We start from the raw sequence: 25,344 nt of genomic DNA, 5'->3' as shown, positions 1-25,344 counted from the left end.
GTTTATTGCAATATTCACTTTATCATGGTGGTCTGGGACTGAACCCATACTATCTTGATGGTATGCCCCTACCACTTCACATCCACTGGAATGACTAGAGCCAAAATGCAGACAATAATAAGTGTTGATGAGGAGAAACAGGAACACTCATATACTACAATTCCACTCCTATGTATGTAATCCTACGTATATATCTACAAGAAATGAAACATATGTACACGTAAAATGTTATACACAAATGTTCATGGAAGCACAGCTTATAACAGTCAAATAGTGGAAACCACCCAAATGTCCATCAACTGATAAATGGACGACAAGAATGTCCTGTAACCACACAACAATGTATTATTCAGCAGTAAAATTGAATGAAATACTAACACATGCTACAACATGACGAAACTTGAAAGCATTCTGTTAAGTGAAAAAACATGGTCACAGGGTTGGGCGCGGTGGCTCATGCCTGTAATCCCAGCACTTTGGGAGGCTGAGGCAGGCGAATCACGAGGTCAAGAGATCGAGACCATCCTGACCAACATGGTTAAACTCCATCTCTACTAAAAATACTAAAATTAGCTGGGCATGGTGGCACATGCCTGTAGTCCCAGCTACTTGGGAGGCTAAGGCAGGAGAATCACTTGAACCCAGGAGTCAGAGGTTGCAGTAACTGAGATTGTGCCACTGCACTCCAGCCTGGAGAGAGAGTGACACTCTGTGTCAAAAAAAAAAATATATATATATATATATATATGGTCACAAAAGATCATATATTGTAGGATTGAATGTTTATAAATTATCAGAATAGACAATTGTATAGAGACAAGTAGATTAGTGGTTGCTCAGTGTTAAGAGAAATGGGGAAATGGGGAGTGGCTGCTAATGGGTATGGGGTCACAGGAATATTTCAAAATCAGATTGTGAGATTGTGGTGATTGTACATGTTAAATGGGTAAATTGTATGGTATGTGAGCTATATCTCAATAAAACTGTTTAAAAACTCTATTACTGGAAGTCTATCAATAATTATTCCTGTCTTACAATGAGGAGATTAGAGCTCAGAAATGGAAAGTGGTCACTCAATTCCACATAAGCAAAAACTACCAGAAATAAGTTTGAAACTTAACTTCATCCAAAAGCTAGTGCTCTTTCCACATCACCAAACTGTACAACAAATATGTATAATATGTACTCTGGTAATTTATATTGTTTTGTATAAAGACCAAAACATCGAAAAAAAAACCTTTTAGAAAAACAAGAATTGGGAGAGTGCAGCAGCTTCATACTCTTAACTGAAGCAAAGCAGACAAATGTTCTCAGGTATTACACAAAATAAGTGTTTATCAAATGTAACGTTGGATTAGGCATGTTTGTGAGGGTGGTGAGGTAAATTCAGATAAAACCTATCCCCTGACTTCAATGAGTGTTGAGTAATGTCAAACACAAAGTGCAAACATGTGCTGTGATGAAGTCACACTCTGGGAAAATACAGAGAGGACGGATCTGCATCAAGTAAGTTATTTTCAAAGTGACATTTGGGCTGACTCTTAGAGGACACACAGGTTTTTAGGTAGATTTTAAAAAAATAAGTATTTTCTAGTTAAGGAGTCTTAGTCAGTTCTCCTCTCCAGAGTTCTGACTCAATAGATGAGCAGACCCAGGAGTAGAAGATGGACATTAAACTACCATCTTAATTACTAATAAAGCTATTTGGAGAATATGATTTAAGTTTGTACCCAAGTGGGCTTGCTGAGTTATCATCTCTAAAATTTCATGAATTTGCAAAAACAATGAGTTATCTACTGCTATGTAACAAATTAGAAAGCTTAGAGTGTTAATGTTTCGTTACTTCTGATGACTCCATAGGTTGACTGGGCTGTTCTACTCCATGTGGTGTTGATGGAGATATTCATATTGTCTGCATTCAGGTAGCAGACAGGCTGGGCTGGGTGGCCCAAGAGGGCTGCCTTACATGTCTGGAGCCTTAGGGCTGGATTTGGCCATGATGCTTTGGTTGTCCTCTACATGGTCCCTTCATGTGGAACTTCCTCTCACACTCCTTGTGTCTTTGGCAAGACAGGCTGGATTTCCACACAACATGGCAATTTTTCCGCACAGCATGGCATTTTTTCCCTGAGGGGAAAAAATGGAAGCTGTCAGGCCTTTTAAGGTCTAGACCTAGAACTCATAAAGCATCAGTAGCATGGTACTTTGTTAGTGTAAATAAATCAGAATTCTAGCCCGGATTTAATTTAATAAGTGGGGAAATAGATTTTAATTCTTGATGGAAAAATAGGCAAGCATGTGCAGGAAGAGGAGGAAATTGTTGGCAGCCTATTTTGGGGGATGATCCCAAACAGACTTATACATGTAGTCATAGATATGGCTGAAAACATCATGTCTTTATAACCTGTGGATACTGATTGCATAGCAGAGAACAGACAGAGCAATTACCCTCTATAGACGAGTGGGTTCCAAACAGAGAGGAAGGAAGGCACTGCTCCAAGACTTCTCAGTTCCTTCTCCCAAGTACACCAATCAAATGAGTTCTCCTCCCCAGACTTGGAAGGAGTAAGGGAGTGGAAAGGGGACTATAGGGTTTCTCAAGTAGCGTGCTGTTCATATGGAAGCATGAGGACTGAGGAATAAGTGGTTCACCACAATGCTGAGCAGAAGTCACACAGAACATTTGCAAAGCCAAATATTAGAAGGTGTACATGAACTCTACAACTTCCCATTAGTCAGCACGGCTTGGAAAAGTGCCAGGATGTTGCTGTCCAGAGCAAAAGGAAAAAAAATAAATGAGGTTTCTTTTTCTGCGATGATCTCACCAATACCTCAGCCGATGTGCTCAACTCCATGTGGAGTTATTTGAGAGATATCTGTTCTTCTTCTTCTAAAATAGGATTTAAGTTTGAGTACATACTTATGAAACCTGAAGATGGTTATTTTAAAGACAGATCAGAGCAGGGCCTATATTGTGAAGGGGTATATAAATTACAGAGACAGAAAATCCCCTAGAGCCATGGCCAAGTCAGGTCATAACCCTCAGGCTCCTTCCATCCTGTGCAGAAGTACTAAGGATGTGCACGATTCCATCATCTAATTAATGCAGCAAATTCTGAAATGCTGTTGATGCTTACTCTTAATGAGTACATACAGTAAGGCAGGATGCTTCCATTTAGATATGCTAATGAATGTAATTGTAATTTTAATCCATCTTCTCTCCAAAGCAATTGAGGTTTCACAACCTAGAAAAAATACTGGGAGATTAGGAGTATCAAAAATGGGCTTTCTCCCTGAGGTAATTCACCTGAAACAAGAACCCTCAGGTAAAGAAAAAAAAGAAAAGAAAAAAAAATTAAAACTATAAATCACCATTTGGTGCAGACTAGAGAAGGATTCTTGTCCTCATTTTGGAATCCCACTGGGCCTAGGACACTCTGTGTTCAAGGACTTTCAAAGTTGTTTGTTTTTTTTGTTTGTTACTCCTTCCTTTGAGTTTATTTTTAATGGTTGTTGATTACAAGAACAATGAATTTGAAAGCATGATAGAACTGAATTAGGATACAAACACATACACAACTATGTTGCATTACTAGCTGGGATTGGGGGTCACAACAACAGAGGTTAAGATAAAGGGCAGACACGGGTTCTGTGGAGTCCAAATAACCAGGGTACCCTCTTTTAGAAAAAGAGTTTAAATTAAGAATATAAAAATTAGATCCTGGGCCTCAGAATGGGTTGAGATAATTGAGAGTCTCAAGGCTTAAGTTTTATTGGTTTCATCATAAATTGACCTCTGTTGGAAATATAACCTTGTGAAATATAATATATCTTCTGATACTTTATATTGTTTTGTATAAAGAGGAGCGGTTTTTCCATCATTGACATATGTGTTTTGTAGCAGAGAAGAAGAATTATAGAGGATAAGAGGATATGTTACTGACAGGTGAGTTAATTTGCTAGTGCTGTTATAAAAAAGTACCACAAACTAGGTGGTTTAAACAAAAGAAATGTACTGTCTCATAGTTCTGGATGCCTGGAGGCAAGATCAAAGGGTCAGCAGGGATGGTTCCTTCTGAGGCTGTGAGGGACCGTGAGGGTGAATCTGTTCCATGCCTCCTGCTTTAGCTTCTGGTAGTTTACTAGCAATCTCTGGCTTTGCTTGTAGACATATCACCCCAATCTAGGCCTTCAACTTCATCTAGTGTTCCCTGTGTGCATTTCTGTCTCTGCCCAAATTTCCCCTTTTTGTAAGGATACTGGTCATACTGGATTAGGATCCACCCTACTGACCTCATCTTAACTTGATCATCTACAGAGATCCTATGTCTAAGTAGAGTTAAATTGACAGGTACTAGGGGTTAGAACTTCACTATCATTTTGGAGGACACAATTCAACCCATAACAACAGGTGACAAGATATTGATATAAGAACTAACTTAAGAAATTAAATGTTGCTGGGTAAAATCCAGCATACTGCTTACATCCTATTCTAATAAGTGAAAATGTGTTTAGAAAATGTCAGAATTGTAGTAAGAGAAAACCAACTTGGGAAGCAAACCTAAGTAATTCCTTCCGTTCTATACCTGGCAGACTTCTATGGCTCCTTCAAATTGTTCAGGCATCACCTTCTCTGAGACACCATTTCTCACTCATGTAACCTCTGTTTGTTCCTCCAGATCCACTTTTTCAACCCTGCCTGGCCTCAGCCTGAAAAGGTTGACTTCATGGGCTACATCAACTGGGCTCCTAAGTCCTTTAACTTCAGGCTGGGTTCAGCATATGGGGACTCCTAAGCGAAGACTGAAATAGGTAGGAGGGTAAGGCCTAAGGATGTATACCCAGTATCCTTCCTGTGAACTCATCTCTGGCTGTGTCTCTCAAATGAAGCATACTGTTCCTCTCGAGTTCTCTGATTCTACATCTTTTTCCCTTCAGGCCCTGGACCCTTTCCTTTCTCTGGTCCCTTTCTTTCCTGTTTGGATCTTGGGTGTAATAGCTCAGGTTCTACTGAGCCATGGATGTGGGTTCTTTGCCCTGTATTTCTTTACAACCATCTTTTTGTTTGTTTCAGAGCTACTCTTTTAAATGACCCATCTGTTTTGTACTGGGACCCTGACTCATACATCCTCCAGTCCCCAAATTTAATCACTTTCTTCTCTATCCTACCAGTGGATTAAACTTAATATCTAAACAAACATACTGTATTGCACTATGTACAAGTAATGGTATTCACAGCCTGACTCTCCTACTAGGTTAAGGGGAGACAAATATCAAGTGAAACCACTGCCGGAGCACCACCGAGTAACAGTGATATCTAGCCCTTCCAAATAAGAATTTATATACCAGTTATCATCACTAAGTCTGAAATCTGATTACATTTGCCTCCCCTCTTTCTTCTTTCCCCTGTTTCTGGCAATTCACCTCTAAGAGCAGCTGATCTAGCAATTTTTAAGTTCATTTCGGGATAATGGGTCTTCCCTACACAGCACATTGTTTATCAAAATAAAGTAATGGAGAAGACATAATCTTAGTGACAAGAGTCCCAGTCTTAGAAAGTATTAGCTTCAGTTCACATACTTATATCTGAAAGAAATTGTACTGCCTTTGCCATAAATCAACGCATTTCATAGGCTTAGAGGAAAAATTAAACTTAGTCATTTTCTGAGTTCTACTTGTAGAGTTTTGCACAGTGGCAAGGTATTTGAAGGGGGTGTTGTGGAACTAGTTATGGGCCACTTGTCTACAGAGTTACTGTTCACACTTCTGCTGTCCTAGAAGCTCTCTGTTCTTTCTTTTCTCTCTCTCTCTCTTTTGAGACATAGTCTAGCTCTGTCATCCTGGCCAGGGTGCAGTGGTGTGATCATAATTCACTATTGCCTCGCATTCCTAGGCCCAAGTCATCCTCCCACTCAGCCTTCCAAGTAACTGGAACTATAAGCATGCACCAGCACACTCAGCTAATTTTTACGTTTTTTGTAGAGAAGGGTCTCACTATGTTGCCCAGGCTGGTCTTGAATTCCTGAGCTGAAGCAATTCCCCACATTAGCCTCCCAAAGTACTGGGATTACAGACATGAGCTACCTGGCCTGACCTCTCTGCTCTTTCTATTTCAGGTTTGGGGCCTGGAATACTTCTGCAAGGCTTTCCCTGCACTTATAGAACTAACCATAGCCTCAAACCATTTCTTTCTGGATTATTCTTCACCATCGAAGCCACATGAAAGTTCTATCCCAGTCTTCCCTCTTTCTTCCCTTTTAAATCTCCAACCTTCAGTCACAGGAATATCTCTTTCCTTTTTGCGTTTTTTACTAAGATATCTTGTCTATGTCTCAGTCATCTTTATCTACTGTTTAACATATCTGCTAAGGTGCCCTAAAGTCTTAGTATAATGGAACAGAAAAGCCACAGAGAATTAGGTCTTCAACTTTGAGCATAGCGACACAGGAGCAAGCAGGAAATAAAGGCTAAAAAATAACCTTTATGGTGATTAGCATTTCAAAATATTATCCTACCATCATACATTGATCTGGGGAGAAGTTCCTAAGGAGAGACATGAACACACATAGCTGGAGAGGGCAGTGTGGTTGTGTCACCATTTATAATAAATTGTGTGATTAAAAGGGTAGAAATCCATGATGTGATTCATTGGTTTACCCAGAAATTGCCCAAGTAACAAGCAATTAGCAACCCACCTGCCATGAGCATGTGTAGAAAAGAAGCTGCCATATACAACTGGAGAAATCCCCAGCATTGCCAGTGAATGACTGTTTCTTATTTGAAACTTCATGATGCACTTGCTCCAAATGGCTGCTTGCTACCATATCCACTTTTGCCTGACTCTCCTGAATTGTCTAAAGTTGCAACTTGGTGGTTCCTCTTATCATTCCTCTTACCCACTAAACTTGCAGATTCACCAGACAGGGCCTACTTCAACTTCTCCTTTTATTCACTTGCCCAGGAATGTAGCATCTCTAGATTAGTGATTCTCAAATTTGAGCATGTCTAATTACCTGAAGGGTTATTCAAATGCAGATCTCTGGGTCCTATCTCCAGAATTTCTGATTTAGTAGACCCGGAAATTTTTCATTTCTAACAAATTCCCAGAAGTTTCTTTCCCCAGGTAATGCTGGTCTATTAATGTCACCAAACAAATGCTTAAGTTTGGAAATGAGATCTTTAGTCCTGCTCTCCTAGAAGCAAAGTATTTCAGTGACAAAGAGATCACTCTATTTTTCTCTGGTAATGACTATTTTTTCCAGCCTGTGTGCTTTAATACAGTCTAGTCACTCTGAAAATTTAAGAATTTTATTCTCTAGAGTCACTTTCAGGTCAGGGAATTATTTATTCGATAAATATTTAGTAAGCACTTACTTTCTGCAGTAGGTTTTATGAGATGTATTAATATGAGACATATCCTCCATGAAAGAGGCAATACTGTGTTGTCAAAAGCATGTAACTCTGTAAGCCTCAAAGTTGAAGTTAAAGCCCATCTCTGCTCTAAGACATTGATTCTGGTTAGAGTTAGTCACAGAAGAAATTCATGCAAGATGTGGAAGCAGCAGCCATTATGCTCAAATTTTGCTGTAGGGCAACTGTTGCAGCTTGTTCACGTGTCACTCATCTTGTGGCTCACTTCACAGGAAAACTCAACAGCCAGTTTGCAGCTCTTCTGATTCCCATGGAATCTCTTCCTTCAACTTCTCCAAGACCTGGCCCAGGTGCTTGTACACACACCTGGTGAAAAGCTCCAGGTCTTTTTGTAGCACACTATTCACTCCATTCAGGTTGGAGGCAGTGAGACACAGACATGAGTTCTAATTTGTCTTTATGGGATCCATTTTGTTCTTGGCTTCCTATCTGTCCTAATTTTCTCCCATTTTATGTAATCTTTTCTTAGGCACCATTGTCCTTTATTACCTACAGTGATTTCCATTCCACACCCAAAGAAGCAACGACTTTCCATAGAACTCTTAATAAGCTCTCTTCCGTACTTAAGGCATAATCTCTATCATAAATTCCTTATTCCACATCACTCTTAGTGGTTCTGCTTCTCTATAAAAACATGACTGAGGCCAGACATGTTGGCTCATGCCTGTAATCCCAGCACTTTGGGAGGCTGAGGCGGGCAGATCACTTGAGGTCAGGAATTCGAGATCAGCCTGGCTAACATGGTAAAACCCCATCTCTACTAAAAATACAAAAATTAGCTGTACGTGCTGGTGTCCTCCTGTAATCCCACCTACTGGGGAGGCTGAGATAAGAGAATTGCTTGAACCCGGGAGGTGGAGGTTGCAGTGAGCTGAGATCTCGCCACTGCACTCCAGCCTGGGTGACAGAGTGAGACTCCAACTCAAAAAAAAAAAAAAAAAAAATGACTGGTAGAGCCATCACTCACATAGACAATGATAAGAATGTTGTTCTTTAGAGTTTACAGTGCACGACCTATGCAATCATATACATTAGCCCTGCTCTAATACTTAAGATCTAAATGATCTTGGTCAATCTATGGAACTTGCCTCATATGGAACTTCAATTTGCTAACATAGATAAAATGTCCTGACCACTCTAACTTAACGTAATCATCCCATCTCTGTTGTTGCTCTCTATACTCTTATTCTGTTTTATTTTCTACATATCATCACTCTCCAAAACATTTATTTATTCCTTTGTGTACATGTTTATAATCTGCATGCACTAAAATGTAAAATTCATGGGGGGAAGGTGTTTTATCTACCTTGTTTACAGCAGTATCAGAAAACACATGTTCTTACCTCTAGAACATGCCTTGATACTCATCAAATATGATGGCTGGCTGAAATTGAAGCCATCTAGCTTGGCCGATTGAACGCATCCTAACATGAATTAATGACTAAATTAATAAATGAATAAAATTCTTCAAAGAATGGCTAGTTCATGGTGATAACTCAACATACAATAGCATTCTTTTTTAAAAAAATTGGAAACTGATAATGGAAATGAGGTCACCATTAGCAACAATATCCAACAGATTGTGATATATTCCATAAAAAAAAATGGTACTATAGAATTTGAGAATACAGGAAAGTCACATGTAGTTAAGTAATAAACCAAGGCTTTGTGGATAAGGAGACATTTTGTAGGGGCAACAATTTTAACTGGAGAAGACTAGATGGAAGAGTAGGAAAAAAGAGGAGCAAAGCAGGTGTTTAGCAAAGCATAGGTTGTGTTGAAATAATAAATGGCCTTTTTAAAAATAAGAATATAAAGTTCTTAACAAGAAATTTATGGAAGTTAAATGAGATAAGATAGAAAGGAAAATGAGGACTAAATTATGAAAGACTTTTATTTACTCTCTAAATACTTAAAATTTCATTTTGTGGAACGGTATTTCACTAAATGCATGCTCCACAGAGGACTAACACTAGCTGTTCAAGACACTTTAGAAAAAAAAAAGCATTCATGGTCAAGTACCATATCCTTTATCTTCCTCTTGGAGTACTGTAAATACATTACCATATTTAAGATTCAGGGAGTCCTGAAGTAAAGGGACCTATTTAGTTTTGTTTAGCCCATGATTCCCATATTTGCTGCTGGAAAATTTTCCATGCAAAATGCACAGTGATATCAAGCAGAATTAGCATCTGTTGGATAAAGTTTGAGAAGCACTCTACCAACATCCTATAATAGCTGTCAAGGAAATATAGCAATATGATACATTCCTGATCACCTGGGATGTAGCCCTCTTACTTTATATAGTGAATAAAGCACAAGGTTTATAGCATGATTTAGAGTTGGAAAACAATGTATTCCAAAATAAGTCCATAGATATATTCATCTTGAAATGGCAGATAATAAATGTGAGTGTGGGAAGAATAAATACAGAGAAAACAGTTATGAAATTTCTATATTTGTCTGAAAATAAGACAGTGAAGCTTTGGATTATGGGTTCACAGTTGCATGTATAATGCATTCCTTCATCCCCTTTCCACACTCATTATGTGGCCCAGGCCAGCTGAGAAACTCCATGGAACCTGGAGGCAGGGTGATGCTATCGTTTCCAAACATTTTTTCTTTTTCTTTTCTTTTTTTTTTAGAGAGGGTCCTGCACTGTCACCCAGGCTGGAGTATAGTGGTGCGATTTCATCTCACTGCAGCCTTGACTTCCCAGCTCCAGCCACCCTCCCACCTCAGCCTCCCGAGTAGTTCTAAACAGTTCTTGAGACATGAGGGCATGTGTCAGAAGGTCAGAGCTGGGAGAGCGAATTTAAACCAGGTGACAACATAAGAGGGCTAAAAGGGAAGACTCAAGTGGAGGATGAGGTGTGATGCTAAACAAAAAAGTGGTGAAGAAAATAAGGAGAAGAGAAATGAGAAGTCAATGATTAGACAAATGGAGATAGTCTTGGGGAGCCCAGGAGATACACAGATGCTTTTAGGATACAATTTAACATAGTGACCAAAGCCAGGTTAATTTGAAGGGACAAATGGCAGGAATCAGAGATTAAAGGCATTAAGGAGGAGCATCCTTATAATTTGGAGGCTGACTAAGGTGGAAACAAACACAATCTTTTAGGAAAATGGGCTTTTGTCAAGGAGCCTGGTAGATAATTTGTATTCATTGCTCTTCTCCTTAGAAAGAGATGGGAATTTTGCTGAGCAGACATGGAAATGGACTTAGACATGGAAAATTGCCTGGATTTTCTGTCCCAGTGTAGAAGCTAGCCTCCAGGAAGAGAAGCAGTCCACTTCTCTATATTTATCTAAGTCCCCAGTGGCTGTATCTGTATGAGATCTGCTAGCAAAAGAACTTCAACTTTCAGTTAATGGCCACTTCCTTGAGTGTGTTGTGTAGATCTCTGTAGACATAGTTTCAGGCTTAGTACCAGTATGTAATAAGAGTTCAGTAAGTATTTGATGCTCGAATAAAAGAAGGAAGAAAGAAAAGAAGGAAGAGAGAGAGAAAGGGTGATCCTGCCCAAGTTCAGAGAACGTATAAAGATTACTTAACAACATGAGGGTTTCTAATAAAACCTAAGTACATTATGTAAAAGCCTAGTGGCAAAGGGATGATCTTACAAATTTTCTCTTTTTGAGGTACCAAATAAAAACCAGTTTATCTTTCAGATGCTTCCTAATTCTTCAGCTTTATTATATAGTGTAAACAAAAGGCAATTTGTGCATTTGCATGAGTGAGTCAACTTTCAAAGTCTATTTTCTGGTGTATTTGCTGTGAGTGATAGGACCACTCTGAACAAGTACAGACAGGAACATCTAGGTAGAAATAGAAATAATCAGAAAAATCAGACAAAGAAGAGAAAGACATGGCCATCAGATGAACTGGATAATATTGAGGAGAAGATGGGTATTTTGGTTCTAAAATTAGTTCAGGATATTTATACGGTTTACAATTTCTGTCTGCATAGACCCAATGAAGTGGCCTTCCTGCGATCAGATTTTCAAAAAAAAAAAAAGCAATTCTTTGTCATTAACATTTGCCTAATGCATAGTGTCAGTTGACATTAAGAAAAGTTGTTCAGGTAGAGTTAGGGTAGACTGAATTCTTTGAGGGAGGAGAAAGAAAACTGGATTATTCTGGTACTAAGGTCATTTAAAAATCCATAATAAATAAAGTAATGAGATTTTCAGAGAATCACTTAAGCAGGAAAAAATGGCATACGGTTACTAAATCTATAGCAGCATAAGGATTCTTTAAAAGTTTTATCTCTTAACTTACTAAATAGGAATTTTACATTTATTTTCTGACAAAAAATAAAAGTTCTATTTTTCTGATTTTGTATAGAATCAATATATTGTTTTGATATTTGTATAAATTTCCTGATGAAATTAGTGTGTTGAAAATCAGCATAGCCATCGCACATTAAATGGATATTGATCTAACATTAGAAATAAAAAACAATACCCATTAAATTAATCAATAAGGACTTAATTCCTGATGAACTCAGCAGCCTAAGGTGGGGCATTTGTTTGCTTTACCCCTTTCTAAGCAAACTATTTCATATTATAGGAAATAATCCAACATTTAAAAGATTATGCTGGGGGAAAAACAGCACTCGTGAAAGCTGCAGTTTGTAATTGCAAAGTTAATTATCTTTCCTAAACCATCAGTTGTCACTTAGAGAGACCAGATTCTTGCAGACTCTCCAGGGACTGCCTTTATTTCATTCCTAATGGCTTGGGACCCACCATTTTGCTGTCTCTGAACATTTGGTCACTGAATGCACCATTTATGGAGTATTGTTTAATTAAGGACAAATTAAGAGAACTGTGCACAGAATTTAATTTCACAGGCTCTGTAAATTCTTTTAAAGAGGATACTAACTATAGGCATGATAAGTTTTCATTATCCATTTCTTCTATAAGGTATTGACAATTTATTGTTTGCAACAGTTCCAAGTTTTGTTTACTCTTCAGGGGATTTTGCTGGCACTGTACTTTTTGTGCTTCACAGAAATCCTATGGATGCATCCAATTCTTTATTAACCCCTTCCACTCTGAATCACCCAGATGCAGAAGCTCACATGTTTGAAAGATTGCATTTGTCTTTTGCAAAGACCAGGGATTTATGGTAAGGGTCAAATGAGAACTGCTATCATTAAAACATGTGCTTAATGTTTTAGATCTTGGGGTATAAAACATCCCAAGTTGATAGTCATTCATTCATTCTTTCATTTGGCAAATATTTATTGACTGCCTGCTATGCTCCAACAAATATTCTAATGGAGAATGCACCATTTGCTAAGAAGTAGAGGAGTTCTGAAATATTTTGGTTTTACAATATTTTTTAGAATAAATTTCCACCAGAATCCCCACTGCATCTTCTGAAAAGCCGAGTATACACTGTAAGTTGTAAGAAACTTTTGATAGAATAATTCTGCATTTGATATGAGGTGAATATTATAGATCTTATTGTCCAAATTCCCATATGTTACTGATGAAGATTATGGTTTATAATATAAAATGAGCCAATATTTCTAGCAAAGACTCTTAACTTATGAACCCTTCCTCCACTGCAGAGTTATCTGTAAAGAGGAGGGACAATAGAATCATAATTTTGTAGATCTGAGAGTAGAAAGACCTTGGGTCTTACTTCTGCTTTAACCATCCAAGTGAAATCAAATCTCATCAGAATGTCTTCTTCCTTTCATAGATCAGAAGCATAAAAAAGGGCATTTGCATCATTTGCCTAGGTGGAGAGGCCTGAGCAGCCCTTTGAAGAGGCCTCTTGTGACACCTCTGGTCATTGGGGAGAGCCAGATGGAGGCACGATGTCATTCCAAGAGACAGTGAACATCAAGAAAACATGTAAGGACAAGGAGAAAAGCCTCAGGGTGAGGTCAGATGGGGGACTTTAGCTCAGTGGAAGGAGGATGATTGAAACCTTGATTTAGAGGGATTCAACTTAGCACAGGCCCTGTCTCTGCTGCTGCTGCTGCACTATGCTTCGGAGACAGAAAACCTTAGTGAAATTCAGAGTGTCTGGGCTAAATGTAGCCTTCTGATATTCTACAAAGCCACATCCTCACAGCAATTGATCCTCAGTGTTCATTAGACCCACAGACCTCTCTTGACTCCCTCAATCCAGAGAATTTATTTTTAACTGAGGGAGACTACCTCCTTCAACTCCAAACTCCTCAATTAACATAAGCTTGTGATGAAAAACCCAAGAAGTATATTGCAAACAGGCATCAAAGCAAAGAGCACAGGACCTGTTTTAAGAATAATAAAAAAGACCAGGTGCGGTGGCTCATGTCTGTAATCCCAGCACTTTGGGAGGTCGAGGTGGGCAGATCACAAGGTCAAGAGATTGAGACCATCCTGGCCAACATGGTGAAACCTCGTCTCTACTAAAAATACAAAATTTAGCTGGGCATGGTGATGCGCGCCTGTAGTCCCAGCTACTCGGGAGGCTGAGGTAGGAGAATCGCTTGAACCTAGGAGGTGGAGGTTGCCATGAGCCAAGGTTGTGCCACTGCACTGCAGTCTGATGACAGAGTGACACTCCGTCTCAAAAAACAAACAAACAAACAAAAAGAATGTAATAGGAAGAAAATACGGGCAAAATAATAGCAACAACAATAGCAACAATAGAAAACAACACTAAAATTATAAATTTAATGTAAACAAATGAGCTTTTTATATCTATTTACAATGTAAGGTAGTTAGAATCAGCTAACAGTAGCAAAATACTTGATAGTTGACACGGGGAGGAAATTTTTTTTTAGTTTACAATAAGTCACAGAGGAAGACAGTTACTAGCATAGATTCAGCAGCTGTACATTGTCAGGGTCAAGAACTCTGAAATATATTAACTTCCTCCATGTGGTCACAATATGGCTGCTACAAATCTGACCATTACATCCTTATTCAAGAAAGAAAGAAGGGAAAGCTGGTAGAAGAGTGGTGTCATCCCATTTGTAAAGAAGAACATTTTTCCCAAGAAACTACCTGTGAATTTCTGCTCACAAAACTCATTGCTTAAAACCAAATTCACTCTTGGCTAAAAGAAAGGCTTAGAATATGAACATTTAATAGGGCTCATTGCATCTTTGTTACAAAGAAAGAACAGTGAATTGAATTATGAGTAGATAACCAAGACTGTCTCTAGCACTGGTATAGCATCTTCTTATTTATAAAATAGTTTCATAGCAAAGAATGATCCTGACTGCAGGGATAAAAATCATTTAGGGGCAATTATTAAAAAGTTGATAAAGGCAGCCACAAGTGAACTTGTCTCAGAAATAAAAGTCTATCTTGTTTAGAACAAATTTTGGAAAGGCCCACATCCATGATTTGGGGACTCGTATTCCTACGCAAAAGCACTATACCCTTGTTAATATATGTTTATTTTTATGTATCATGTTTGGAGCATGTTTGTAGAATTTCTATGCTTTCAAGGTAAAACTAGGGTAAGGGAAGGAAAAGGATATGTCTAAAAGCACCTCAAATTCCTTCTGGCCCTATTTTCTGACTATTTTCATCTTTTGAATAATCCTACATAGTTTCCAGTATATGGAATCCTGAAGTTTCAGCATAATTACAATATATGAGTATTGCTTTGTTATTATAACAATCAAATCTTAACGTATTTTCCCTCCAAACTGAAAAAGTCTTTGTTTTATAGGGATACTGCTGTTCTTTACAAAGTCAACTTCTGGCTAGCAGCCCTTCACTCCTCAGAAAAAAAAGATTTAAAAAAAAAAAAAAGCAATCTGTGTGCACGCACACATGTGCATGCATGAAGTGGGGCCAAGACAGATTTTATAAAAGCCTGGATCATGCAACACAATGTACGGTACTAAATCCTTGCGATTTACATTTTTACCATCAGACGAAATAACGGTATAAATGTTTGGATATAAGAAATAAAAACAATAAATCCATAGACAGGTAAAACTCTGACATGTACTCTCAGATTTGCAGATGTGCACATTCAGATTTGCAGCCAGACAAAAGAAATTTTTATTATTGTATGTCATAATCTTCTAGTCATGAACTAGCTGCTAAAATATTTAGATAAGATAGAGTATATATAGAGGGAAGGAAAGGAGAGAAAAAGGAGGGTGTGACAGGGAAGTGAGGGAGGACTTGGAGGGGAAAGACTAAAGGGCTTAGAAATAAAATGTCATCTGAATCATAGCTAACATATTGCTCACCCAACACTAAAATGCTATAGAAAAATTATACCAAATCCAAAACCTGTCAAATGAGATTTAGCAACACAGTTCAGAAGTTATCCCCCATTGGGTAACTGTCTATACTCTTGCAACAAACCCCATAAGTGTTCACGGTAGTTATTCCATATGCTAAGAGTAGCATATCATTTCAGAGCTGTCAGTTTTAATTTCGGTTTTATTAATTTTACCATAAGCCTACAGACATATATTTCAGAAGGCGTATATCATGAAGATCGTAAACTCCCACAAAGAAGCTGGTGATAGTTATAGGTTATGTCGCAGGTTTAATGGGAATTAGATTCATCAAGAGAATAGTAAGAGAAGGTTTAATGTATATGTCAAAGCATGCATCAAGAACTAGCCTGTCCACAAATTGGCAATCTAGGTTGTCCAAGTGATCAAAAATACTTTGGGGAGTTATTATTTTGCATTTTTTTTATAAACAACACATTGTGTTACAAAAATTTGGGCTTTAAAGCAAATCTCTGAGTTCCTGAAAAAGAGTTTATTGTTTTTTAAAAAGAAAATTATTTTTATTTCTAAAAGCACCACTTCTTACTTCAATATTTCTTGCGCAACTTGATTATTTTTTCAGAACCAGAATCAAATTTTCCATAGCATATTAGCAAACATCTTTCAGTCAGTGATTGGCTGGTGTCTGTGGGTTTTAAAACATATAAAATGAAACAGATATTGTCGGGAATTAAATATGGCTGAAAATTATTTGCCACTCATTCCATTGAGAGGGAGAATTTCTTCCTTCTCTCTGACTCTTGGATGGCTTTGTGACTTGTTCTGTCCAAGGAAATGTACTAGGAGTGATTCTGATTAATTTTCCTGGTTGAACCTTAAGATGTTAGTCCTGGGCTGGGTGCGGTGGCTCATGCCTGTAATCCCAGCACTTTGGGAGGCTGAGGTGGGCAGATCACAAGGTCAGGAGATCGAGACCATCCTGGCTAACACGGTGAAACCCCGTCTCTACTAAAAACACAAAAAATAAGCCGGGCGCTGTGGCGGGCGCCTGTAGTCCCAGCTACTCAGGAGGCTGAGGCAGGAGAACGGAGTGAACCTGGGAGGCGGAGCTTGCAGTGAGCTGAGATCTTGCAACTTCACTCCAGCCTGGGGGACAGAGCGAGACTCCATCTCAAAAAAAAAGAAAAAAAAAAAAAGATGTTAGTTCTAAGAGTCTTAAAATAGACTCATCAATGAAAAGAGAATCATGAGAAATTATTAAAACTCAAATATGGCCATTTGATATTTGCTGGGTCATTTGATTACTATCACATAAGAATTTAGAGGCTGGGCCTGTAATCCCAACACTTTGGGAGGCCAAGGCGGGTGGATTACCTGTGGTCAGGAGTTCAAGACTAGCCTGACCAACATACAGAAACCCCATCTCTGCTAAAAAAATACAAACTTAGCCGGGCGTAGTGACACATGCCTGTAATCCCAGCTACTCAGGAGGCTGAGGCAGACGAATCGCTTGAACCCGGGAGGTAGAGGTTGCAGTGAGCCGAGATCGCACCATTGCACTCCAGCCTGGGCAACAAGAGCAAAACTCTGTCTCAAAAGAATTTAGAACCCTAAGGCTTTCACCTTTACCTCTTGGAACACTCCCCCTTGGAAGCTAGCCACCACATATGAAGTCCAGCTGCCCCTTAGACCATCCACCATGTTGCAAGGAAGCCCAAGTCACTTAGGAAAAGAGAAGCTACCTGGGAAAATGCTGTGGTGCCCAATGTATAAGTGAAAGTTTCTTAGGTCTCAGCCTAAGGCTTAAGGATGAGACCTAAGAAATTTTGGCTCAGTCCTGTCAATAGCTGAATGCAGCTAAATGAATGCCCCTAGCTGCACCATGTAGCAGAAGTGCTGCCCAGAGCAATCCTGCCAAATTTCTAACCTACTGGATAGTTAAAATAATATATTGTTTTTGCTTAAGCTACTGTGTCTTTAAGTGGTTTGTACTGTGCAACAAATAATCTACACAGATTATCTGGATGTATATGCATATGTATATGTAATGCACACATATGTTTGTAATTTTAAGATAAGTGATGCAAAATAAAAATTTAATAAAACATTGCACTGCATTTTTATTTTAAAAACCAATAAACATGGGTATATTGGGAAATGGCACAAGGTGGATAGGAAATTCAGATGAGAGAGATACTTGTTACTATGTACCTCTTAAAAGATTTTATACCATGTGATCATACTTACTCAAGGAGAGAGAGGGAGAAAAGAAGGGAAGGGGAGGGAGAGGGTGAGAATGTTTGGTTTTGGAAATGCTTCCAGGGATTATATTTTGAGCAGCCTGGATGGCAGCTCCAAGGCAGACTTCAAATAGACTCGCCAATGGAAATGTGACCATGAGAAAGCATTCGATCTCAAATACGGCCCAGTGATGGGCCCTTTGACTCTTCAGACATGAGAAGCCCCCTAGAGCCAAGAAGAGTAACCCTATTCACTTAGATACATGTTTAAACTGAACATCTATGCTCAAAAATCTTACTTTTATCTTATAAGCAATGTTTTCATTTTTTAGTGAAGATTCACATAAATCACCTAAAACTTATCAACTGTTCACAGCTATTTATTTAATGTGGAGATAGTCAAAACAAAAAGTCGCATTTACAAAGTAGGCATTTATAAGGGGCATGCACGCATGTGTGTGTGTGTTATCTTCACTGACTGACTTTTTAAGTAAGTTTTGTCATGCTAACTGAACATTTCATCAAAGAAAAAAGATAGCTTTTAAGTGGATCTTATCAGAAATCATTTTGAACTCCCCTGTCATGAAAATTGAACATGTTTTTATCCTAGGATCTTTGTTAGGCCCATGTACAAAACATAGTACCACAATAGTAAAACATGCAATTCAACTAATGAGTATTTTAAAATGAAATGGCTAAAACAGCTTCTCAGTAGAATAAGCTAATTTCATTACAATGCTAATCATCAAAACAAACTGATGATAGTATTCCATTAGTACTGCACTGCAAACTTCGATCTGAATATGACTCAAGAAGGTACAACTCTCCCTTCACAAAACTTTCATTCTCATTGGCACACATACAGAGAAAAATTATTCCTATATACAGATACTATTGCATCAGTATTTTAAGTGTTTTAAAACATTATTTTAATGTTCTAACTTTTGAAAGTTAAGAATAAAGCATTTGATGAAAATGTACCTGATACAACAAGTAATCAAAAGAATTAATGTTCACGTGTGCACAAACACAAAAGTTTTAATAGCATGGTGTCTTCAACCATGTAAAAAGTTGCAATTGTGGTCACTACAAGCATTGACTTTTGAAAGCAAACATAACTTCCATCTGGCAATGCAAGATTAAATTTTGATGAAATAAACATTTTACTTGGGGAGAGAATTAATAGGTTAGATTTAGTTTCAGAGTATTTTGCCGAACATCCTTTGAGGCCAAATCTACTGTGGTGCCTTGTTTGATTGTGTTTGCCGTCTTATGCTTATTTTATATTCATGAAACAAATTCAACAGGGTAGGTGTCACCTCTTTAGCTCCAGTTGTAGACTAAATACAATGTAGAGAAGGTCTAAGACTAGCTCGTAGCAAAGCACCAAACTAGCGAGACCTATTGCAGGACCCGCCTACCAGAGCCCAGCCTGGGTGTATCAATCCCAGCTTACCCACAAACATGTGAGAAATGTGCACTTCTGGTGTATGCTGCTGTGATTATGTGAACATCTGTTACACAGTAAGGTCTAACTGATACTACTTCTTAAAAGATGTTAGGAAAAAGGGACAAGTGGATTTTTCAAGAGCATAAGTTGAATACTTTGTATTTACACTTTTGGTTTCTAGTTTTAATTAAGCAAACACTAAATAGAAAGAAAATATCGGGAGGAATTAATTTAAACATCTGACGGAAAAAAAAAATCTGACTGGGACCAGTGTTGGGAGATTGACAAGAGGGTACAGAAAAACAAAACAAAGGAAAATCATCAAATAAACAAAGTGCCATTCTAACTCATGATAACTGATGTTATCAACTGAAAATGATATTGATCATATTCCTTTTACTAAAAATAATACTTTTCAAGTATAGTAATTTTTGTCATTTGACTCTCACAAAATACAATTGAAGAAAACAGAAACGATATTTATTATCTTCATGTTATAAATCAGTCAACTAAAACTCTGAAAGGTGAAGTGCCTCATCTATTATCATCTAACGCAAAGATTTAACTCTAAGTTTTTTGTCTTCTAGGCCTGGACCTTGCCATAACAATGCTTTTTATCTCACTTTATCACGAAAAAAAATGAAAGCAAAAATAAAGGCCTTATCCTGACCTGGAATTCAATACAGCGTCTTGCCTAAGAACCATAAAATGCTGCAAAACATTAGCAGTGATTATCTAAGGACATTGTCTGTATGCTTCTTTGGGTTCATTTGGTTGTTTCTGTGGTACAGATGTGTCATCAGGTCAATCACTCACCCCTCCTTAGTGGTTGGCCTCCTACCTAATGTTACTGACCAAAGCTGAGCCCCAGCAATGGATGAAGTCAGAAATTGGAAGAAAAGGCATGATCTTGGCTCCTATGTAATGGATTAAGCAGAAGCAAAATGCCAACTGTAATTAAAAATATATCTTGATGGTCAGTTGATATTTAGCATCTTGTCCATTAGCTTACTGGCTTGAGAGTTCACAGCCTTTGTGGTCATACCATTTGAGGGTTTTGATTTGGGCATTGTGGTAAACTACAAGCATTTGTCGGCACTCACTGGGGCTATTAATAGAACAAAATCTAAAAAGTTATGTTGTATTAGATATTTTTGTTTTGGTGTGTTTTTCCATGGGCATAACAGAATCACTGCCTTTCTCATTAACAACAAAAAAATATGCCGTGCTGATATCCTATTAGCCAAACATGGAATAAGTTGCTTAGCTAGTTTTAGCACTAGGATGATCTCTAAATAGAAGCCAGGTATTTCATTCTAAAAACAATATCACCTACTACGTGCCAGGCATTGGTGATATAAGGTTATATAATACAAAATTCCAAAAGCATTCCTTCGACTGGCTGTTTGTTAGTTTTTATGATAAGAAAATGATTAAATCCTCCTAGTTGGCTTAAATAAATCATTTGTTTAATGATTCATTCATTGAAGAAACACTTGTAGACCACCTACCATGAGAAAAATGTTCTAGAAGCTCATTCAGGGACCTTCTCCAGTTAAAACTTATGAGCTAAAATGACAGACAAGAAATGCATGCATCCAAACAAAGCTCTGGAATGGTTATTCTGCTCTGAAGGCCCAGTGAAATAGATTGTCTTTTGTTCATGTTGGAGAGGGGGGCTTTGGATCATGTGGCTGCTGTAGTGATCTTCTCAAGATCATTCTCTTCATAATTCCTTCCAGATTCTGCCGCCATGATTTATACAAAAATGGGGACTGGTACTCTCTGCCCCACTTATGGAACCTTTGTCACCTGGCTGCTAAGGTAGGATTCCAAATGCCTTGAATTTCCCAAGTTTTTCCATCAAAATAATCTTTTCAAGTGTAGCCTGCATCTCTTATCCCTGTAGAGACACACTGTCAAATATGGTAGCTGCCACATGTGGCAACTGAGCACTTGAAATGTGGCTAGTCCACTTTGAGATGTATTGTAAGTGTAAAATACACACAAGATTTCAAAGGCTTAGCATGAAAAATTATGTAAAATATCCCATCCATAACTTTTATATTGATTATCTATTGAAATGATAATGTTAGATACATTGGGGTAAACAAATTATTAAAATTAATTTCACCTGTTTCTTGTTGGCTACTAAACACTTTTTAATTACACATGTGGCTTGCATTAACATTCCGTTGGACATTCTTACTTTAGAATATCAGATCTAGACCCTAGGGGTGGCTGGTTGAATATGTATGTTTTCAGTTTTTTTCTCTTCCTTTTGTCACTGTCCCAAATACTGGTGTTCTAGCATCCTCCTGCTCCAACTTCATGCAGGAATCTATTTCTCCATGTTTATCAAGGAATTAAAACACATGTCTGGGAGTGGGTCCCTTGCCAACCTCTTAATACCTTCAGAACTCATTAAAGCTTAAGCAGAGCATCCTGTCGGACCTGGTGGAAGTGCAATACTATATTAGTTTTCTGTAGCTGCTCTAATAAATGACCACTAACTTAGTAGCTCGAACAAAAAGAAGTTACTGTCTTACAGTTCTGAGGTCAGAAGGCTGACACAGGTCTCACCAGACTGAAATCGAAGCTGTGTTTCTTTCTGTAGGCTCTGGGTAAGATTCATTTCTTTGTCTCTTTCAACTTCGAAAGGCAACCTGCATTCTTTGGCTTACAATCCCTTCTTCCATCTTTAAAGCCAGCAACAAGACATTGAGTCCTTCTCACATCATGTCACTCTAACTTCTGCTGCTGCCTGACCTCTTCATCTTTTGAGGGCCCTTGTGATTACATTGGACCCACATGTTTAATGCAGGATAATCTCCCCTTCTCAAAATCTTTAACTTAAATCACAGCTGCAAGGTCCCTTTTACTAAGAGTTCTCAGGATTAGAGTATAGACATCTTTGGGGGACAGAAAGGACGTTATTCTGCCTACCATATATAAAAAGCGTTATTTAATCAACCTAAAATAAATGTATGTATTTTTGAAGTCTTAAAGAAGGTTATCTTCAAGGGAATGAAAGAACCTTGGCATCTGATGACCAAAAAGTATCACCTCGGCATATGAGGTGAGGAAGACCTTATGAATGGCACAGATAAAATATAAGTTTGGAGGTCAGTGTTTCTGGAACCCTAATAATAGTAACTTCTGCTCCACATGATTTATGAAAATGTGTCTTGTATATGTAAGTGTTTTATATAGGGCTTAATCATCATTCTCAGGAGACTTACTAATCAGGGTATCATTGTCTCACTAAGAATCTTTACAGAGGACTTTCAAGAAAATTCTAAATGAATCAAATAATTTAGAAATTATATCTGGATTCCCATATTTGCCATTCATCATCTTATTTTGTAACACCTCCTTTAATGCTATCAGTGCCTCTAGATCAGGGTTTCTTAATGTTGGTACTATTAACTTTGGGTCATATACTTCTTTGTTGTGGGGCTAGATTGTGGGATGTTTAACAGCATTCTTGGCCTCTACCCAGTAGATGCCAGTAATAGACACCTCCCACCCCAGAACTGTGACAATCAGAGATGTCTCCACACATTTCCAAATGTACCTTTGGGAAAGGGGATAAAATCAACCTCTGTCCAGAAACACTATTTTACATATATTAGGACACTCTAATGGAAATAACCCTGATTCAGGTATCCTATTCCTTCAAGCCCTCAATGAGTAAAAAGCGTAACATTTTATTTATGTTTGACAGGAGTTTTTCAGAATGATTGCGTATATTAATCACTCTCCTTCCACAACAATCTAACTGCATCTCTCTATATAAGAAGAAATCACAGGTAGTAAAAAGTATGAGCTTTGGAGTCATAGAGACTTACTGTAGCCTTGGTTGACATTTCAGAACTTTAATTTTCTCATGAATGAATGTGAGTAATACATCTCCTTTTATAAAATGTCTAGCACGGTACTCACTGGTCCCCGACAGCTGTTGCTTCCCTCTCCTCAACAACTACAGCCCCCTCACAACCCCACAAAAATCTGCTAAAATAAGAAAACTCAGAGCTCCTGTAACATCGTGGACTAACTCAATGTGTGAGTGTGTGTGTGTGTGTGTGCGTGCACACAGGCATATACACACACAACGGTAGGAAATCACTGAAATCAGAAGCACAAACTGCTCCACTCTGCTTGCAGCACAGTCTGGGTGTTCTGAGCCAAGTCTGATATTCCGACTTGACTGTGATGCACAGGCTTCGTGATGCATCTACTCCAAAGCTGAGACTAATGGCTATTTTGGTTTATCCTGGAGTCCTTGAAGTCATATCACAAAATCTGAGAATGTTAGAACTGGAGTCACGCTTACAGATCATCTACTCCAGGAGTTTTCAAACTGTGCATATTGGAATCCTTTAGCGTCTGCTCTGGTGGGAGGAAGTGAGGAGCTAGATCCAGCTCTGCATTTCCCAACCTCACTTCAACCGAAGTTAACACCACTTGGACCTGTTTTACAGACGTGGCTCCTACATAAAATTTGTGCGATAAAGGGGTTCTGCTGAATTTTTATGTTTAGTTTTCAAGCCGTTGATTTAGTTCAATCCCCCCATTTTGCAAAAATGAAAGTGACTTGACCTGTGTCCCTCAGTGAATTAATACCCTTTGCACTTCAGCTTGCTGCTTTTCTAAGGGTCGCCGTTTTGAGAACCAAGCTGGCTTATGATCATTGTCAGGCACTGCATCAACGCTCTGCAATCAGCCAAGGGCATTGTGCTGAGAAGCCATCAATTATCCCCAGTAGTCAATGAGAGTTTGCTGTTGTAAAGGGACTCAATTGAAGATAATCCATAAAAAATCAATTACATTATTATTTCTTAATTAGGGCACTTGACAATATAGCTTTCCTCAGCAAAGCCATCAGTGAATAACACATAAATACACATAAATAAAGGCTGCTTCTGTCCCACTGAGCTCCTCGAGAAGTTCACAGTGACCTTTATTACCAAACATTTTCCAGACAAGAACGTTTGCATGTTTAAGAAAATTTGCAAGCTGTTTTTCTCTGTTGGACAGAAAGATGAGTCAATCGCAAGTCCCTGTAATAATAATAATAATAATAATAATATATTTGTATATTATTAAAATATTATTTAATGTTAATATAATGCTTTCTAATTTACAAAGAGCTGTCATCTCTTTGAGGCAGTGATGAGCTTGACTCTATACCTTGAAGGAAGCCAGTATGTCCTCACACCAACAACCAATAAGGAGGTGCCTCATCATATGAGAACACTTTCATGAATCTCCATTCATCTCTGATCTTACCCCATTTCAACTTCTAAGTCAAGGCTTCATCTCTCATCTGTAGCCTTGAAAAAGTCCTTTGGACTTGGTATTGATTTTATTTGTTCATTCAACCTTTGCCTGATTTATGTGACAGTCATTGTAGAAACAAAGATTGTGGATGTACAGAGTTTATACTCCAATGGACAGGCAGTTATAATGCAGTGCAAACCTCAAAGCTCTACAGGAGTCTGAGGGCACTGAGTAGAGTATCTTACTCATGCTTAGAGAAGAAGAGAAGGCTTTCTAAAGTGAATTACCAGCTAAGCTGAGACTAGAATGATGAATAGGAGTTAACAAGACCAGGATAAAGTGAAATATCATGCGCAAAGGCCCAGGAGTAAAAGAAGCTATGGCATAATACCAGATCTAAAAGTAGATCAAAATGAGTAGGGCCCAAAATATGACTGGAAATGTTGATTAGAGCCTGATGTAGGAGTAGGGAGAGAAATAGAGCTGTGAGAAAAAGATGCTCTAGACAAACAGTAAAGCAGAGCAGGAACTGAAAAAGTTGACTATCACTAGTCAAGTATGAGGGATAACGGTGAGCAATTAATATGGAATCAAGAACCAGACTATGGGGGACCTTACAAACATAATAAAGAGTTTGTACTCTTCCAAGAGCAAATTCCATTCTAGTTCCGGCCCAAGAGAACTCCTTCTCCACCCAGTATTCAGAATGCATTTTGTTTAT

The 25,344-nt window shown here is 38.2% G+C and overlaps 1 long non-coding RNA gene across 1 annotated transcript in view; it reads right to left on the bottom strand.

Annotated features, from left to right (window-relative positions):
• LOC117084225 overlaps positions 1–2,095 on the bottom strand; it is a 99,888-nt gene extending 97,793 nt beyond the window's left edge. The window contains exon 1 of the long non-coding RNA XR_004437362.1: positions 1,844–2,095. This is a non-coding gene — a long non-coding RNA (uncharacterized LOC117084225). The remainder of the gene's footprint in view (positions 1–1,843) is intronic.
• Between the last annotated feature and the right edge of the window lie 23,249 nt (positions 2,096–25,344).

This window comes from Trachypithecus francoisi, unplaced genomic scaffold (genome assembly GCF_009764315.1).
Source record: "Trachypithecus francoisi isolate TF-2019V2 unplaced genomic scaffold, Tfra_2.0 Lachesis_group0, whole genome shotgun sequence".
Lineage (NCBI taxonomy): Eukaryota > Metazoa > Chordata > Mammalia > Primates > Cercopithecidae > Trachypithecus > Trachypithecus francoisi.
Note: the sequence above shows the minus strand (reverse complement) of the source record. Positions and strands in the feature narration are given on the sequence as shown.